Source organism: Lonchura striata, chromosome 3, assembly GCF_050655825.1.
Source record: "Lonchura striata isolate lonStrDom1 chromosome 3, ASM5065582v1, whole genome shotgun sequence".
Lineage (NCBI taxonomy): Eukaryota > Metazoa > Chordata > Aves > Passeriformes > Estrildidae > Lonchura > Lonchura striata.
Window position 1 is genome coordinate 69,222,883 of NC_140705.1, and position 17,577 is coordinate 69,240,459.

A 17,577-nucleotide genomic window follows, 5' to 3' on the forward strand; every position below is an offset into this window, starting at 1 on the left:
ATTCAGCGCCTCTCCCAAGAGAGGCAGCAATGAAGATGCATGCATTAAGCATCCTCCTCTCCCTTTGGTACACCCCGCATAGCAGGGCCTCCAAGGATCTCGTCAAGCACAGTGCTAGCTGAGTGGGTGTCCTGCCTGACAAAAGCTTGTCTTAATAACCTTTTTCACTTACATGTAGAGAATAAGGTTCTTGACTTTATCTTTCTTTTCCCAGGGAAATAAATGTTTCAGGTATATGTGACCAAACAACAAAAACCCCATGGGGTATTGTCAATTTTTATTGACTTTCCAGTAAAGCAGTAATTGATGAAACAGGTTACTGCAGATACAACTTGCTTGTTATGCATGTGACAGCCACACAAAGCTCTGACCTGGCAATAATTTCTCCAACATCAATGTTATACGTCCAAGACCACCAGCAGTGCTCAGTTCCCAGGCAGCAGGAGCCCATGGCAACCCATCCTCAGCTCTGCCCTCTCTCCCCTAACCAGCCCATGAGCCTGCAGGGCTCAGATGCTTTTGTTGGCATCCAGCTCCAAGCAGCTGCCCCTCAGGGGTCTGCTTATGCCCAACACCTTTGCTGCCCACAGCCGAGGCAGGCTGTGACCTGTGTTCTGGGCTCATTACTGGTAACTTTTTGCATCTAGGGCTGACAAACTGGCTTTGTGCACTCCTCTGCCAGGAAGATGGAGATCTCCTTGGGCTATGGAAGCAAAAATGTCCTCTTTTTAAGATGTTACAAGCGTCGTATTTCTCTTCAGTCACTGTTTCAGGCTCAGATGATGCTGGCATTGCTTTTTTACCCTCAGTGGACTGAAAGCATACACAGCATCTGTCTTCCCCTGCCCTTTTTTCTGTTGTCTGTTTATCCACATAGAGTAGAAGTTGTTTTTCCAAAAGCCAAGAATGCACTTTGTGTTATAATAGATGAACTTTTCAGCTGTCACAGCTCCCCTTTTCCCATTTCCTCTGTTGTTAGTGTCCCTTTTCTGCTGAGAAACTTTTTAGATGTGAGACACCCAGCAAAATACTGATATTTCAAGAAGCGCTGCAAAAGACCAGAACAGGGAATTTTTAATTTCAGTAAACAATTTTGTCTTCAAGGCCTTACAGTCGGTGCAGTTCTAGGAAAGACTTTGAACTAGAGAAGGATATGAGATTTTTTTGCAGTGACTCATACTTTTTATAGATTACCAGTTTCACAGCCTTGGAGGCTGATAAGTCTGTCCACAGAGCAGGTGCAGCAAGCACCCTGTGGAGGCCTTACTGGGTGCAGGGGAGTTCTGTCAGTGTCGCTGCAGGGAGATATGGTTGTGTGGATGCCCTTGACTTCTCAGCCCTGCTGTTTTTCTTGCTGTAGGGGCTCCCAGGGCTTTAGTATGCACGCCCATCTATGTGGGCACAGCAGGAGACTGGAGAGGATGGATCCATGACTCATGATGCAAAGCTGCACTATTAGAGGGTGCAGGAAAGAGAAATTTGATGTGGGGAGTCTTGAGGAGAGACCTGCACAGAGGCAGCTGCTTCCCATGACATGGCAAAATGAATTCCAAGTGCCCACAGGTAGATGATGACAGTGGCCAGAGTGTGTCTGAGTGGGCACTCAGCTCTGCCCCATAGGATCCCTGGGTCTGAAGAGAAGCCTGAATGGACTTCACAGACAGCTCACCTTGTTCACAGTGTGTTGTTATTGCTGCTGTACCTTCCTTTCCAAAAAATGTACAGCTCCTTCTGAGACTTTTGACAGTAAATGAAGGTTGAGGAGAAACGTAAATGAGGCATGACTATGCAATTACTAAATAGTTACTGGTCCAGCTTGGAGTTAAGGCCTGAATCTAAGTGTGACTTTGCAGTAATTTGCAACAGACTAGCTTTTGGAACTGCAACACTTTGTTGTCTTTTCCTCTGGCTGTGGAATGTTCCTAAATGTCCTCCCTCCAAATACCATGTCCAGGTGCTTTCTACACATATGCAGAGCAAATGCGATGTTTGTTTTTTCTCCAGGAACACAACTCAGACCTTTGGTTCTGTCATCAGTCAGATGAGAGTCAGCTGCTCTAGGGCTGCTCCTATTCCCAGTCTGCTCTGGAATGTATATTCTCCCAGATGTTTGGTTCTCACTGGAAACAAATTTCACATAGGAGCATTTTGTAAAAAGGCCCTGCCAAAATTTAGTCCCACAGTTGGCCTAAGTGATAGCACAAGGTCTCCTTCTCCCTGGGTGCTGTGTCCTGCGCTGTGTGGCTCTGTGGGGCATTGTTGGCTCAGCATTACCCAGCAGTGATGCAGCTTCTGGTATCATGATGCACCTTGGCCCCGGCAAATATAAAAGGCCTCATTCTACTTGCCTCAGGATGAGTTACCAGCAGGTAACTCTATCTTTATAACTTTCTGTGCAATGTTTGGAGGCAGTGGCTTGTGTGGAGGTGGGAGGATGGCACACAGTTGTCACTGTCTCTCGATTACCTTGAGGCAGGTTAACCAGGTTGTAGATTAACTGTGCACAAAAGCCCGCAATTACAGAGCCATTATAGATATGCCATTATGTACATCCTTATGTTTATGACTTCATTCTTTCTTAACCCTATTTCTCTAAGACAAATACACTGAATGTGTGGAGTTTTCTCAGCCTGGGCTGACACAGGCTTTGTGTGACCTGCCTTGCTTCTTAAATGAGGTGTGCCCTCCTGCCCACCCTGCCTGCCATCTGCTGATCCACCCTGGGCCTCAGCAGGATGGCTGGGACTGAGAGGTCTCAAGGAAATGTCCATCAGAGCTGCTGGGCATGGGCTGTGGAAGGAGAAGGCCTCGTTTTGCTGCCTGCAAGCACCACACGCTCCTGTGCACCCTGTGAGCTCAGCTGAGAGCTGCCTATCCTGCTGTGGTCACAGGGACTCAGCTCCACTGGGGCTTGGTGAAACCAAAACACAGCTTGCTGTCAGGAAGGGAGGCATGAGAACAGACACTCTCTTGAAACTGCTGAGCACTGACTGTGGAGGAAGAAGGGAGTAAACAACCCCTGGGCAGAGGGAGAGCAGGGTGAAGCCTGGATCCCTGCATCCTCCCCATGGAGGTCCCCTGCACAAAAGGCAGGCAGAGTGTGGTGTGGGGATCTGCAGGCACACCATGGAGATATTTAGATTCCCCTTCATCTGTGACCTGGCAGGTGTGTGCATGCCATGCATGTTGGTTTGATAAGGGGAATAGCTACCTCTTCTCCCTGCTCTCTGGCTACCATGCCTGTTCTTGAGAGGCTTGACTTGCTGCAGATAGTTGGGAGCAGGGGTAAACTGTGTCCTCACAGGGTGTGCTTGTGTGTGGGGTCATTCCTCTTGGCTGTCAGGGAAATCAGTGCACTTCAGCCTGCAGAGCTGCTTCCAGTGCCTTCTCGTGTGCTGGCTGATTTCTCTCTTAATGCACATCTTATATTGGCATGGCTGTTGAATGAATGCAGAAAGTGCTGGGAAATGCATGTTGACTTATACACAGCTGGAGATTTAGTGTGATTCACAGAAACACCCATAGCTGAGAAAATACTCATAAAAGCAACCAGCCACTTACTCTAGCTTAACACTTCCACTTCTGGCTGGTACAAGGAAGTGTCAGCTCCTCAGGAAAGCAAGTGGGCAGGCTCACTCAGGTGTGTCTGAATTGTGGGAGGAATTTGCCTTGAAAACATTTCTGATTCAGCCTCCTAAACCCAGTCCCTCAGTCCTCATACTGGCCCAGGTCAAACCCATTGATGACATCAGGCAAGGGACTTTTGGCATGCTTGGGAGAGTAGTAAGAACAAAAGGGGAAAGACAAATCCAGACCCAGATTTTGCAACACTTTCGAAAAACCAACCAAACCCAGAGCCAAACATGGCTAAGCTGGGGAATACCATGAGCACAGTTTGCCTCTTGGGCCTGTCTCCCATGCTTCTCTTTCTCTCCAGAGGGCTGTCACTGAGCTTGCAAACAGAAAATAAACTCAATGTCATTGACTTCAGGAAGTCTCTGTGCATGTGTCAATGGTCCCATGAGCATCAGCAGGACTGCAGTGCCCAGGAAAAGTGACTCTGTGATAGGCTGGGAGGCACTAGTGAGCCCTGGGCAGAATAACTCCCTGGCTGTCTTTAGTGCCAAGCTCAACCCATGGCTGCCCATTAGAGTGGTAGACAGGGTAGGGCAAGAAAGAAATTGCTTTTGGGAAATCCTCCATCCTTTTCCCTGGTGCTGTCCACTGCAGTGGGAGCAGGCTAGCAGACATTTCACTGATGATAGCCTTCCACAGTTTCAAATTGCCAAGTTCTGTCCTTCTTTCTTCCTTCTCCCATCAAAACTAAACAAAACAAAACAAAACAAAACAAAACAACAACAACAACAAAAAAACCAACCAAAACAAAAAACAATAAAAAACAAAACAAAACAAAACAAAAGAAAAAAACCAAAACCAAAACCCCCCAAAAAAACCAGTCCATCTACTTCCTAACATTTAGATATTTTTGAGAGATGCAGAGTTAATAAGATGGAAGTTGAAATAAAATGGATTCTGAGCTTGACAAAAAGCAGAAAACACAGGACTGAACACTGAGTGTAGTCTTTCTGCTGCACATCCTCACCTGCATCAAGGCACCCTGCTGTTAGAAGGAAACACTTCTGCACAAACCGTACACTGACACCCTCTACTTTTGCAAGCAGAATTAATCATACTTATGTGCCATATTCCATTTTAATTTTTATTGCACAGTCCAAGATTAAAGGTTAATGTAGTACATTTCCCCATCTCCACTCCCATTACAATGCAGTGCTTTGAATAACTATTAACTTCTCGGTTAACTGAAAGAAAATTGTTAATCATCTACAAGCTTATGTTGCATAAAAATCGTTCTCTAACTTTCTCCTGACTGTGGGAGAGCCCTTTCCTCAACTCTGACCTTCACCGACACCTGGTACCTGCAGCCTGCAAAGCACACAAAATCATACTACATGGCCTTATCTGCCAGCCAAGGTCATAAACTGTGTGAATCAGCAGAGCGCAACTTATGTTTCTCAGTGTTGATGTTGATCCGACATCCAGTTTTTCTGCCAGCAAAGACACAGTTCTCTGGGTCTTCAGAAAGCACCTAAAGAGTTACTTTGCTTTGTTTTGTTTTTAATGTAGACAATTAAGGCTAATCTGCGGTGCTGGGTGTTGCTGGGACACACAGGGTGACGGTACAGCCTGTCCTTCCCGCGGCACCAGGCGCACGCTCTGCGGGTCAGCGGCAGGGCCAGGGCTGCCTGCCCCACGGACCAGCTCTCCGCTGGGAATCGGCAACGTGGGGCTGGGGAAAAGGCCCTGCAGACCTTGGCATCTCCCCTGCCAGAGGAGCCTGTTGGCATCTCAGGTGGGGCTGGTGGCTTCTGCACCTTTCTGCCTCCTTGTGCAGCTGCTGCAAGTGGCCAAGTTTGGCTGCAGAGGTGCGGCCTCCCTGTTGAGTGATTACGTGGAGGAGGCTTGAGTCCAGCCATTTGGGAAATAAATCACCCGCTGTTTGTGAAGTAGGAGGGAAGCACTTGGGACGGTGAAAGATTAGACTGTAAGCCTCACAAAAATCCCCTTCTGGCTGTAAAGATGGGTTGTGGATGTTGTGTTTTTTAGCTCTCTAAATGATTATTTCTGTGCCAGACTTATTAGGCAAGATATTGTTGGGATCTTGGCAAAGAGATAAATACGGCTGCAGGCTCCGCGGTCGCTCTTCTCCACATCTGGTCACTGTCAGGCCTTCAGCTAATAGGCTGAGGTCTGTGTGCTACAGTAAACAGCCTCTGCAGCTGCTAGGGGCCAAATGTAACTATATATTGCTCCAAACACAAACATTTCCACATTAGGCATTGCATGTCCTCCCCCGGCATGGAGCTGCAGCCACTGACCTCGGGAGCCTGCACTGCATCAGCTTGCCCTGGCTTCTCCTTGGCCAGCAAATTCCATCTCTTTTTATGGCTGTGGCTCTTGAAAGTGAGAGCAACAGCCCCTGCTCGGGTCAAGCTGCATGTGGCCAAGAATTGTGCAACCTCCTGCAGATGGAGTCACTGCTGAATAGCCAGGAGCCAGGAGCAAGGTGGGGGAAAATGGGTGGTGCTGGGGACAGAGAGCAAGGTGGGGAGAAATGGGTGGTGCCAGCATCAGGGAGCTGTCAAGGGAAGGGTTTTGGAGGAAAGCACAGATCTCCTGGGAATTTCTAGATATCTCTGGCCGGGTGTTGGCATCCCCCCCAGCAAGCCCTGCAGAGAAGTGGGAGCTGCTCTTGGCTGGACTTCAGACAAACTGCTGTGCATGCAAACATGAGGTTTTCTGTGTACAGTGCCCAGCTCCCCCAGCAGTGTCCTTCCTCCCCCCTTCCTCCTTCTCTGTACTTTTCTCTGCTGTCCAAGGCCAGGAGCAATTTGGTCAAGACTGCTTTCAGCAAGGTGTTTGCTACACTTGTCTCATGAGAAAGACAAACATGTCTCATCAGCTGGAGCCTTTGTTCACTCATATGATAAAAATAAAATCCACTTCCATCCAGTATCTGCAGAAGAGCTCACTCACATGTGAGGGAATCTGTGAATAGAGGGGGTTTGGTGTAGTTTTCAGGTCTGGCCTGTTCCCAAGTTGCTGCAGAGTTCTGTCCTTCAGTGCCTGCTCCAGTGAACTGGATAGATGGTAGGGCTCAGGGAGGCTTTGCCCCTGTGCAGCAGTTGAGTATGTGAAGAAATATTTCCAGAGAAGGCTTTTTAGAGACCTGGCATCCAACACAGCAGGTGCATCCTAGGCACCAGCCCCCAGTTTGGAAATTCAGCATGCTGTGCTGACCGGCCCTGCCTAAATACCTTCTGATTAATAAAGTGCTAGCCTACTTACATCAGCCCTCCAGCCTGCTTGTCCACTGCACGGCACTGCTTGGTGCTGCAGGGAAGACAGACGCCTCTTGCTGTTTGGTTGACTCCAGGCTGGATCAGCTGGCCAGGTACACAGCCAATTTCCATTGCTGCTTTGAAGCTGAGAAGTATTTTGAAAAGAATAGAGCCTTTAGCCTTGTAAGTAAAAGCCATTTATCTAAGGGTGAAAAAGTGCTGGCATGGAAAAATTCCAATGCTATGAAAGTCTCTTTTCCTGAATGTCTTGGATACTTGCTGGATTAGGTTCATTGGTAAGGAGCTCGGAGTTATGAATGTGTCTTTTACAGAAATGAACCGCAGAAGGAAAAGGCAAGCACTGGCATGCTTGTAAGTGGGACAAGTAAGATTCCCTGTGGACCAGACATTTCTGAGATTGCTTTTAGAGGTCCAGTCAGTACTGCTGCAGCAAGTTGAGGTGGTACTAAATCCTCTATTGTAACCATAGCTATTACTATTTCCCAGGGGTATAGTATCAGCAGAATACCTTACATAAACAAAAGCTAAGCACTGTTGGCTCTGCTCTGTGTAGCTGTTTAATAACACTTTGAGCTGCATACGGACAGCGTCAGAGTGTTTTATAGACGCTAATGAAATTAGCCTTGTGATGCTCTGGTGAGGTGGGGATGTGTTATTAGCCCTTTCCCTGGACTCAGTGTGTGTGTGGTATAGGATTCCCATCTACACCAGCAGCGTGGAGTGCTCATGCCTGCACTTTCCAGCAGTAAACACCTTGTTGGGATGAGACCTTCTGCAGCCCTTGGTCTGCTCCACCACTCCCTCTCCAGACAGTTTCGAATTCTTGGTTCAATGGTGGCAAGCATGCTGCCATGTCACCCCCCTGGTAGGCACAGACTTTCTCCTGGGTCAGAGCAATCTTCCACAACTCAAGGTCTGCTGGCAGGGCCAGAAAATTCAGATCCTTCTCTCAAATCACTAAGCATGTCTGCTACATTTCAGGACCTTATGTCAGTTTGCAGTGGCTGAGGTCTGTGACTTTTCCTACATGGCCAGTGTGGGATAGTGGAGATGCTGGAGAGGAGCTCTCTTGCTTGCATTGTGCCTGGCTCTGACCTCTTTGGGTGGGAGATGGGGTCTGCAACAGCTTTGCAATTATCCAACCCTGATCAAGTGCAGCAGCCTCAGTTTTGTCACAAACACCAGTGCTGGCCTTGGGGTTGTATTGAAGCTACCACTGATGCTTTGCTTTAAATAGATCCTAAGCAAACCTCTTTGTTTGTTTTTCTTGACATGGTACTGACTGGTGCTTTCCAAGAAACAAGGAAAAAAAACTGGATTCACAGTGGTGACTTTGACTCCATCTGGCAAAAGCAAACTAATCTCCTAAAAGAGAAAGGCACAGCCATGAATAGAAAAAGTAAACAGGTCACTGTGAGAAGCAGCCTGTTCCTTTCGACCCAGTGGTTGCCAGTGACAAAATCACACTGGAACTTGGTTAGATGATCCCTCTACTTTAGGACTTTCTCTGTCACGAGAAAGCCAAAGGTCTTTCCAGACCTTAGATGAGAGCTGCATATGGAGTTTAGTATTGGATTTAATAAGGTTTGCTGCACTTTACCCTACTCTGCTAGATAAATATTTTGCTTCAAAATCATCATTTGCTTTTCTGTGTCCTGTGGCCTGTGAGGTTGGACCAGACTGAGGAACCGTCATTCATTCTGCATGAAATAAACTTCTGTGAAGCCCTCAGAACCTTACTAAGACATTCCTCTGCTGTGTTACTGCCTTCTAGATGATTGTTCAGCCTGCAGAAACCACCCTGCCTGTACAGTAGTAACACATGGACTACTGAAAGTGGTCAGTGGTCTCCATAACTCAGTGTGGCGGGAAAACGCCATGCTCAGGCTGTGAAAACACTGTGCTACAGGTAATTATTTTCATGATGGGCAAAGCCAAACCCCATATTGCAACACAAGCTTAAATACAGATGTGCTTGAAGACTTTGTCAGGTCTTGAAGACTTTGACAGGTCTGGATTTAAATTTTGCTACTGGTTCTGTCTTAGTGGCTGGCTAGGCCATGTGCTCCTGAAATCCAAACTGTCCACTTGTAAAGCTCCACCTCTGAAGAGAAGTTGCCAGCATCATTGCCTATGCACAACACATTGGGTGGGCTCCTCATTGAGGGGGTAGTGGTGAAAAATGCACTTCAGGTTTTTTTTATGGCTATGTTCACACATCTTATAAAGCATACAGGCACTGACAGGGAGAGCTTGAGGCAGGTTTTTTCTTCCATGCCAGTTGGTGAGCTGTGGGGAGAGTGTGAGCACCCCAGAAAGGCTCTGCCCTACTGGCTCTCCCCTTCCCTGCCTGTTGCTAATTAGAGCTCATTTTAAGCCATGAAGCTTAAGGGCCACTTCCACAAACTCTGTTATCATGACATGTAACACTGACACCATTAGGCAGTCTTGGTGTGTATGTAGAAATTCCATCCTCGTCCAAGCTAACTTGCTGGCCTTTTCCAACTCTGCTTGAAATTTGGGCTCTTTATAATCTGAACGATAAATCTCAGGTGCTTCCCACTTGGGTTTTTTCTGCTGCCTGTAGTGCCCGGAATATATGTTAACAGTCTATTGATGGAAATGATAATTAGGGGATTTGTCATGAGAAATGTGCATGAACTTTTCAAGCTGTCATTCAAAAAAAGATTTTTTACAGTCAACTCTCGATTATCTGTGGGTGCATTCTCTGAGCTGCAGATTAGATGTGCCATGTTTAAAAAATGCAGATCTCCTTCAGAGCCATTATAAAGTATAATGTACAATGTTTTTTTCTCTTTATTTATAACCTCATGCTGCATCTTAAACTTTTTTTTTTTTTCTAAAGGTAAAAGTATTACGTTCCTGGGGCCTTATTTACATATATTTTGTATTATCAGTTTTGCTTTTCTTTCTTTGCCCTCATTACCCCGGATACTGAGATCTGAACATACCAGTTTATAGCATCTGTGGAGGAGGGCATGTGACATGGTAACCTTTCCCCAGCTGTTTTCTTTTCTTCTGGCACTGCATAAGAGTTTCTGCAGTATGATGCTGCACAGCCAGATGGGCTGAAGAGGAAGAGGAAATGCTCTGCTGTGACAGAAAAGAAAAGGTCTGTACCTGAAGAAACATGAGTGAATGACAAACAGCTGAAAGAGAAGGGATGTCTTAGAAACCATTTGTCAGGCTGAAGAAGCATCAGCTTGTTAAAAACAGTTAAAAGGATGAATTGACAGACGAAGGCTCAGTGCAAATTCAGCTGCCATCACTTCAAAAGCCCTCACAGCTGAATCAGCACATTTCTGTTTCCATACATAATGGATGCAGCCAGCATGCCATTATGATGCCCACAAGAAGACTTGTGTTAAGCTCTTTAAATTAGCTGTTTATGATAGTCACACTCTATAGCTGTAACTTATTTTTTCCTGGGCCTCCTTCTCATCTCATCTCATCTCATCTCATCTCATCTCATGCCTTTTGTTTTTGCAGCCCTGATAACAGCTTCCTAAGCAAGGATTTTGGGAAGGGAGTGGTACTGACTCAGTGCTCTGATGCTGAGATTTTCAGGCATGCCTTCCCTGCTCTGGCTGCCCGGTGCCCTGCCGCACATCCCCTGGCCCGTGCGGGCGCTGCAGTCCCGCCGTGGGCCAGGGTCCGGCAGCGCCGCTGGACTGACCGCGGGGAGCCGGCCTGCCGGAGCGTGCAGCTACAGCACACTGTACCCACTCCTTCCTTGGCATCCCCTCCTGCCTCTGCTGCCACAAACACCTTTCCTCTGCCACCACCTCCTCTCAAGGGTCCCTGTGTCACACTAACCTAGAGCTGCTGCCCTGCCCCCCTCCCGCTGGGCTGTGGTTTGGGGTTCCCCTCCTGCCTGGCTGAGCCCTGTCCATGGCAGTGTTGGGTACAGCTAGTGCTAGAGAAAAACCCAAATTCACCTCACCCAGGCTTTGGCAACCTTTGAGTCAGGATCCCTGTTTTGATTACAGAGTTCTCTAAGAATTGAGACTTGTCTTTTTTCAGTGTTGCTTGAAGAGTTTGGAAGTAGCTCAGGATCTTCACAAAAAGTCCTGCTGAGTAAAGTATTGTTGAATGATTGTCAACATTAATCCAAAACCAACTGCTCTATGATAGATTTAATCTCCTAATTTTTGTGGGGGTTTTGAGCTGAAAGAATGGTGAGGAATAAGAAAGAGTAAAAAAACCCAAACTTTTTTTGCAAAAACAAAAACACAAACAAACAAAAACACAAACAAACAAACAAAAGTTGGCACCTTTTTATTCAAAACAGAAGATTTTCTGAAAGCAACTTCTGGCTGAATGTTTTTTTAAACCATTGGCTGAGAAATGTCAAATAGCTCTGGCATCTTATGAAAGATGTTGCACTTAATAAAACTGCAGGTAGGGAGGCAGAAATAATACAGCCATTCATCTCCCTTAGCCCCTCACTCTGTTCCCCTGCTGCTCTGCTCCCGAGGGTCCGAGCCCTATCAGATGATGTGAGCTCTTCCAGTGGTTTCAGTGTGATTTCCAGGCTAAGCAGATGTTTTGCAGCCACAGCTGCAGGGCAGCAGCCCACAGGAGGTAGGAGAGGCACACATCCCTGCCCAGGGGATGCACAACATCTCTGCCACAGGGCAGTGGGAGCTGTGACAAATGCAGTGGATTTGCTGTGCAGAGGCCACCAAAGCACAGTGGAGCAAGCAGCAGTGCTGGCTAATCCCTGTTTCCTTACACAGGCTTTTTGCTTCCCTCTCTTGACCCTGGGGAAGTGTGAAAGCTGTGCTGCTGATGGGGGGAGGATGGAACAGCGGGAGCTCCGAACAGCATCCTTGCAGCAGCAGCAGCAGCAGCAGATCAAAGCTGCCTCCAGAGACTTCTTCTTGCTGTCCCTCTCCAGAGGTGGGATCAATGGGGACAACAAAGTGCTTATAGACCCCAGAGTCACAGGAAATGTTTCAGTTTGCTGTGCTATATTGGGAAGTTTTCATAAGGTAAACAAGGGCCTCCTCTTGATTCATTGAGGTCATTAGTGAGCCGTAGGATGGTATTTACATTGCTAAAGTATTCACACGGGCTCTGGGCTCTCTCCCAGACAGCAAGTTCACTGGGGAGGAGGTGACCTTCAGCGTTTCTTGTTTTGCCCTGTAACTGGCACAGAGGGGGCCTGCCTGTTTGACTGGAGTGCCTGGGTATTGTAACCAAAATAAATCATCCTTATAATGGCTGGTAGCAATGCTGCAATGGAAACAGAAACAGACGCCTGCTTCACACTTTGTGAAAATGGCATCTCTGTGAGGAGTGGGATGGGAGGCTGGAGGATGAACTCCAGGCAGCTGCAGCTGCCACCTGTCCTGAGCAGGGCTCGCCTTTTAGGGGCCAGCCTCCCAGCTTGGCATGATGAAACACTGTGCATGACAGGGGAACTGATCTGCTGTCCAAATTAAAGCGAATAACTGCTGGGGCATATTTTTAATGAGAGAAAAGGAGAGAGTGTGGTGATGTTCTAGTCCAGTCTATCACAAATTGACAAGGGAACCCCTCAACCCTCTGTCTCTCCCATCCCTGTGCAAATCACAATACACAACTTTTCATTTTGGCTTCCTAGTCTGTTTCAATGAGTAGTAGAACCACTGGGTTCTACTACTGTAGACTATTACTTTAGACTGTTGTTTTTTGTTTTTTTTTTTTTTTTTCTGTGGATTTATATGGTTCTCAGAGTGCTGAGAGCTGACTGACTGAACTGTCATAGTACTGAAGAAAATGAGCACCTGGAGAATCTACTCAGACCTGCAGTGCTGTGAATACCACAGTCATAGGAAAATACTTTACAGTTTGCATTGCACAGAGTTGCATTCAAACCCAGCCACTCCATATAAGAGCAGGCCATGAGCTGTAGACTGAATTCTCTGATGCTCAGTAATGTGTAATAATTCTTTCCCTTTGAAGGAGGATTTGTAGAGACCCTGTCCAGCTGCACATTTTCATGAAGCTTGTAGCAGCAACTTCCTATCTCAGAGGCCAAAATGTTTCAAAGAGGATTTTCCGGTTGGTGTCAAGGAAAAAAGACGTAGGAAAGGTAGGAAATGTGTGGAGAATAAAGGGCTTGTGCTTGAATCAAAGCCAGGTGAAGGAGGTCCTGTCTCCTACCATGAGCAAGGCACACATGCTGCTTGTAACTCCTGCCTGGCCATGGTCAGGATGAGCATGAGTGACCTGGGCATTCAGGCTGCTGAGTGCTTTGGTCTCCATGGGTATGAGATGTCACTCCCTTGCTGCAGACCCTTCAAACCCCAGGCAAAAGCACTTGCTCCACCACCTAGGAGAGGGAAGTCATGGGCATCCCAGCTGCAGGGTCAGCCAGGGAAAGTTCCTGCCTTGAGCTATCCCATGTGATATCCCTGGTGATGCTCTGCACCCTGGCAGAGCAGGCTAAGGGCTTTAAGATGAATTGCTTTAATGCTTCCACATTCCTCCTTCTCTCCCTGCCTCAAAGAGACAAACCTTAGCTTTGAAGCCTTTGAAATTACATCAAAGGGTGAGATTTCCAGAAAAGCTTAAGGGAGTTGGGTGCTTTTGTCACACTGATGGTCAAGAGGAGATGGGGAGATGGGTGCTTATACCCTGGAGGTGCTTTGAAAGTTGTGTCTTATGTGTACATCCTTGCTGGGGAGGAATGAGAAGCAGCTGGCAGCTCCTTGGCTTTGTAAAAGGCAGATCTTGCCTTTTTTTCTGAAGATAAAACCTGATGGGTTTGAAAATAATGTCCAAAACTCAAGTTTGCCAATAAAACTTCCAACTGTTTTTTAAAGATTAGGCATCTAAAAGCAGCCTGTGACTTTGCCTGATACAAAAGATAGCATCTGTTGATAACTGAGGTGCTGTTGCTTTCTCTCCCTTTGCATCACTGTGGGTGTTGTGTAACCTGGAATCAACGGGGACGCTGTTACCCATGCAGGTAGTGCCACTTCTCTGCCTCTCTTGGTGTCACCTTTCAGCAGTACTTTAGTACTGTGTTACTTTTTGATGAAGGATATCACCACTCGTCTGCTTTTGCTGGTGACTATTAAACCCGTGTGGTTTATCTCATGACGCCCTGGGAGGGGGAAATTGCAGCATGCACTCTTGGGATCTTCTCACTGCTGCCAGTGCTGCTGCCAAATGGCTGCTGCCAGGCTGTCTTGGGACCCTGAGCTGTAGACAGGACCCTGTAAGTGCTGTTTTGACCAAGCCTGCTCAGAGTGAGGAGCCACCAGGCAAGCATGGGAGGCGTGGGGCTACTGCTGGTGCCCGCCCTTGGGGCTGCTGGTGACCAAGAGGAGGGGTGGTGAGAGGAGGCCATGGCTGCAGGCAGTAGCCCAGGGCTGGTGTTGATGAGCTCTTGCAGAAAGGCAAAGGAAACTGGGCTGCAGCCTTGCTGTTGTGCTATTTTTGTTCAAGGTAATAACAGGAACTCTGCTGTAAATAAAAATAGACAAGCAAAGAATTTCCCGAGTCTGTCTGTCTCTACTCATTTCTTTCCTGATGAGGAATTATCCCACTCCAGAAGAGCAAATTCTCTCTGTCTGCTCCTTGGAAACTGGGACAATAACACCGGAAGCGAAAGAAGAGATTATGGAGTTGTCACGAGGGCAACAGCAACACATTGTACACTGGGTGCCAAAAATGCCTTCTTTAAAGCAAATAATAGCTGTGGTCTGCAGGGCTCATCCTGACAGCGTGAGGGCAGGCAGAGGCAGCTCTGCTGCTCTGGGTGCCAGCCTCCCTGCGGGGCTGGGCTGGGTGCGGGTCCCGTCTCCCCGAGGCTGCCCCGGGGAGCCCCGCTGCCATTCCTGGCCTGGCTCCACCACATCCCTCCTCCCCCCTGCCTGTCACCCACACTTGGCAGCACCTCACCTTTGGAAGCACACAGCATTCCTGGATCAGCTGATAATCAAAGAAAGTGTGGGCGATGTGACCTTCTTTCCCTGATGATATCAAGTGCCTTTTTCACAAAATACAATGTTTTGCTGCAAAGTCTGAATTTCTGGGGGAACTTTGTTCTTACCATATGGTCCAGGGCTCTGAAAGTCTCCCACCCTTAGCCACTGAATGTGTCTTTTGGTTAATAACTGCTGCTTCATCATAAAAGTGTATTATCTGTGCTATTGCCACAGAGCCAGGGGGCTTTGACAAGAATTGTACTAACTGACCTTTGTCACAGTCTTCTGCCCCTTCCAATGGTGCTACATGGTGCTCGCTTGCTCCATTTCAAGCATTCTTCATGTTTGAGAAAATCCCAAGTTACCAGGAAATGCAAAGGCATTTTAGCAGGAGTTCCAGAAGATGCTTTGGGGAACCTGCAGATGTGCTGCAGACCGAAGATGGGATGTGGAGGAGTCAGAGGCAGCGTCACAGAGCCCCAGGTGAAAACGTAACCCTGCCGGAGGGTTTGCTGTGTGCAAAATGCATGCTCACGCTTCCCATCCCAGACAGGGTTTGTAGGGAGAGTTAGTGACTCATTAGGGGTGGGAGTCTTGTTAAAGCTGTCATATGGAGGAAGCGTCAGAAACTTACCCAGTTTCAGATGTTGATTTTTCCATTCTCAGCTATTCATGGCTACAGTAACGAGATGGATGAGTCCACTGTTATTGTATGTGCAGAAACTGAAGGACAAGTGGCATCTACTTTCAGAAGCAAATGTAGGAATGTTGGATTTTTCTCCTCCAGATTGTAAGCAGTAAGATAGTGCTTTCAAACCCCTTATTTTTGAGGTTTGATCATGCTTTAACTAAAACCAAAATGTCAAAACATAGGAGTTGTTATATCTTCTCTGAAAGTGTGTTACCCTTTTTTATAAAAAACAGTCGCTGATATTGATGGATAGATGCTTTGAAGAAAGAGGAGAGTTTCTTTTTTCTGGCCCCAAATTCCCAGCCACCCTATAATCAAACTTGCGATCAAAGTTTGCAAAGTTTGAAACTGCGGAGTAAAGAGAAATGCAAAGCATCTTGTGAATGGAGAGGTGTGAAACCGAGGGTGTGAAAAGCAGATCTGATCTGCCAGGTTAGCTTTCTCTCTCTACTGAGCTGTAACCCACAAAAGATCAGGCAACTCTTCCATACAGGATTTGAGCTTAAGAAGATTTTTAAAAGGCCTGTATGAGATGGATACTCAGAGAAAGAGGGATTTGTGTGCATGTGGAACCCTGCTAGAAGAGATAACTAGTTCTGTGAGGCTGAATACATCCTGAGAAGCCCAAATTATGTCCTTCCTCATAAATACAGCTTTTGTTGATGTTTGAAAGATGAAGCTCACGGATGGTCTCACCCCCTCCCCAGCTCCTGCTGTCTATGTGCCTGACAAAGTGGATCTGGTGTTAAAGTTTTTTAAGCAAACATGAAGCTCCTCCATGCCTCTTACCCAGGTTGCCTTACTGAGGAGCAGAAGATGATTGAGACTGACAGTAAACGCTGCAGGAGAAAAAGTGGGTGGTGGTTCTAATTTAGGGATGCTCTCTAATTTTACCCTTGCTCTCTAATTTTACCTCTTTTCTCTCTAATTTAGGGATTCAGTGCACATTGTTTGGCTAAAGCTCAGTGTAGACTATGCAGAAAACTGCTGTGTTCATCCACTACCTTGCTGAAGCCTGGATTTTCACAGCAGCCTGCTACTAGCATTGCTGAGGAGCAGGATACTTACTCAGACTATTACTTTTGTGCTTGTCAAGCATTTCCAGAAATAATTATTTGTATTTTAAGATTTTTTTTTTTCCTGGAGTTTATGAGAAAAATACTTTCAGTTCAAAGCTTAACCCTCTTAATGTTTTTTCATCGTGGCATTAGTCTAGCCGAGTACTTACATCCATGCTTAAGTGTAAATGCATGCCTAATAGAGTTAAAAGGAGCTTCAAGAGTGTCCCTTGCTGCCCTACTGAACGGGCCCAGGCAATGTGTAAATGTAGGTGTCTTGCTGAATCAGAGCTAAGTGATAATATGCTCTCACTAGCTGAGACAGAGCAGTGAACTGCATGCGTTAACAAGGTGAGATTTCAGAGTGGAAGTGACATTAGAGGACAGGGAAACCAGTTTTTAATAGCATCCACTGCATCTTGACATCGCTGCAAGACAAGAGTCTGAGCTGAAACAGTAGGACTCTGAGATATGACTTGGAAGTGCTCTGGATGTTTTGCATCTCTGTTGGCTTTTTGTGTGGGCATGCAGAGGGAGGATTTCTTCTGTTCTCATATGTGGACGCACACGCCTTACTTTCTCATGGTAGGACAAATAGGCCACCAAGAAAGTAGGACACTTGGCCTCTGTCCTCTATGGGAGGTGCAGTGCAGATTGGTGTCTGAGAACTAGGACATTGCCTCCAAAAGTAGAACAGCTGGTCACCCTTTTCGTGTGTTTGTTGACTTACAAATGTATCCTTTAAAGCTCAAGATTTAAGAGACATTTTTGGCCTACTTAGGGAAATGTTTTCTGAAAATAAGGACAGATACACTGGAACAGACCCAAACCTCTGCTTTTCTTCTGGAGCACTGAGCACAGCTAGCAACTGGAGGATCCGCATGCTGGGCAAATAAACCCAACAGGTGCTCTATGTTACTTCCTGCATATTGAATGATACCACAGTGACAAATCTGCTCTCCTTGTCTGGGAGGTGTTCACTTTTCAGAAGCAGAACATGGGTA

At 46.8% G+C, this 17,577-nt stretch overlaps 1 protein-coding gene across 5 annotated transcripts in view; it reads left to right on the plus strand.

The window, feature by feature from the left end:
• The window catches only part of TOMM20 (translocase of outer mitochondrial membrane 20), a 174,461-nt gene that overhangs the window by 103,684 nt on the left and 53,200 nt on the right, over positions 1-17,577 (plus strand). For 4 of the 5 annotated variants that reach the window (XR_014954292.1, XR_014954293.1, XR_014954294.1 and 1 more), the window contains one exon: positions 1-10,307. This exon is cut by the window's left edge. The exons of the other annotated variant lie outside the window; for it this stretch is intronic. The gene's annotated coding sequence lies outside the window, so the exon portion shown is untranslated. Of the gene's footprint in view, positions 10,308-17,577 lie in introns of those variants that run through there. 5 annotated transcript variants of the gene reach the window in all.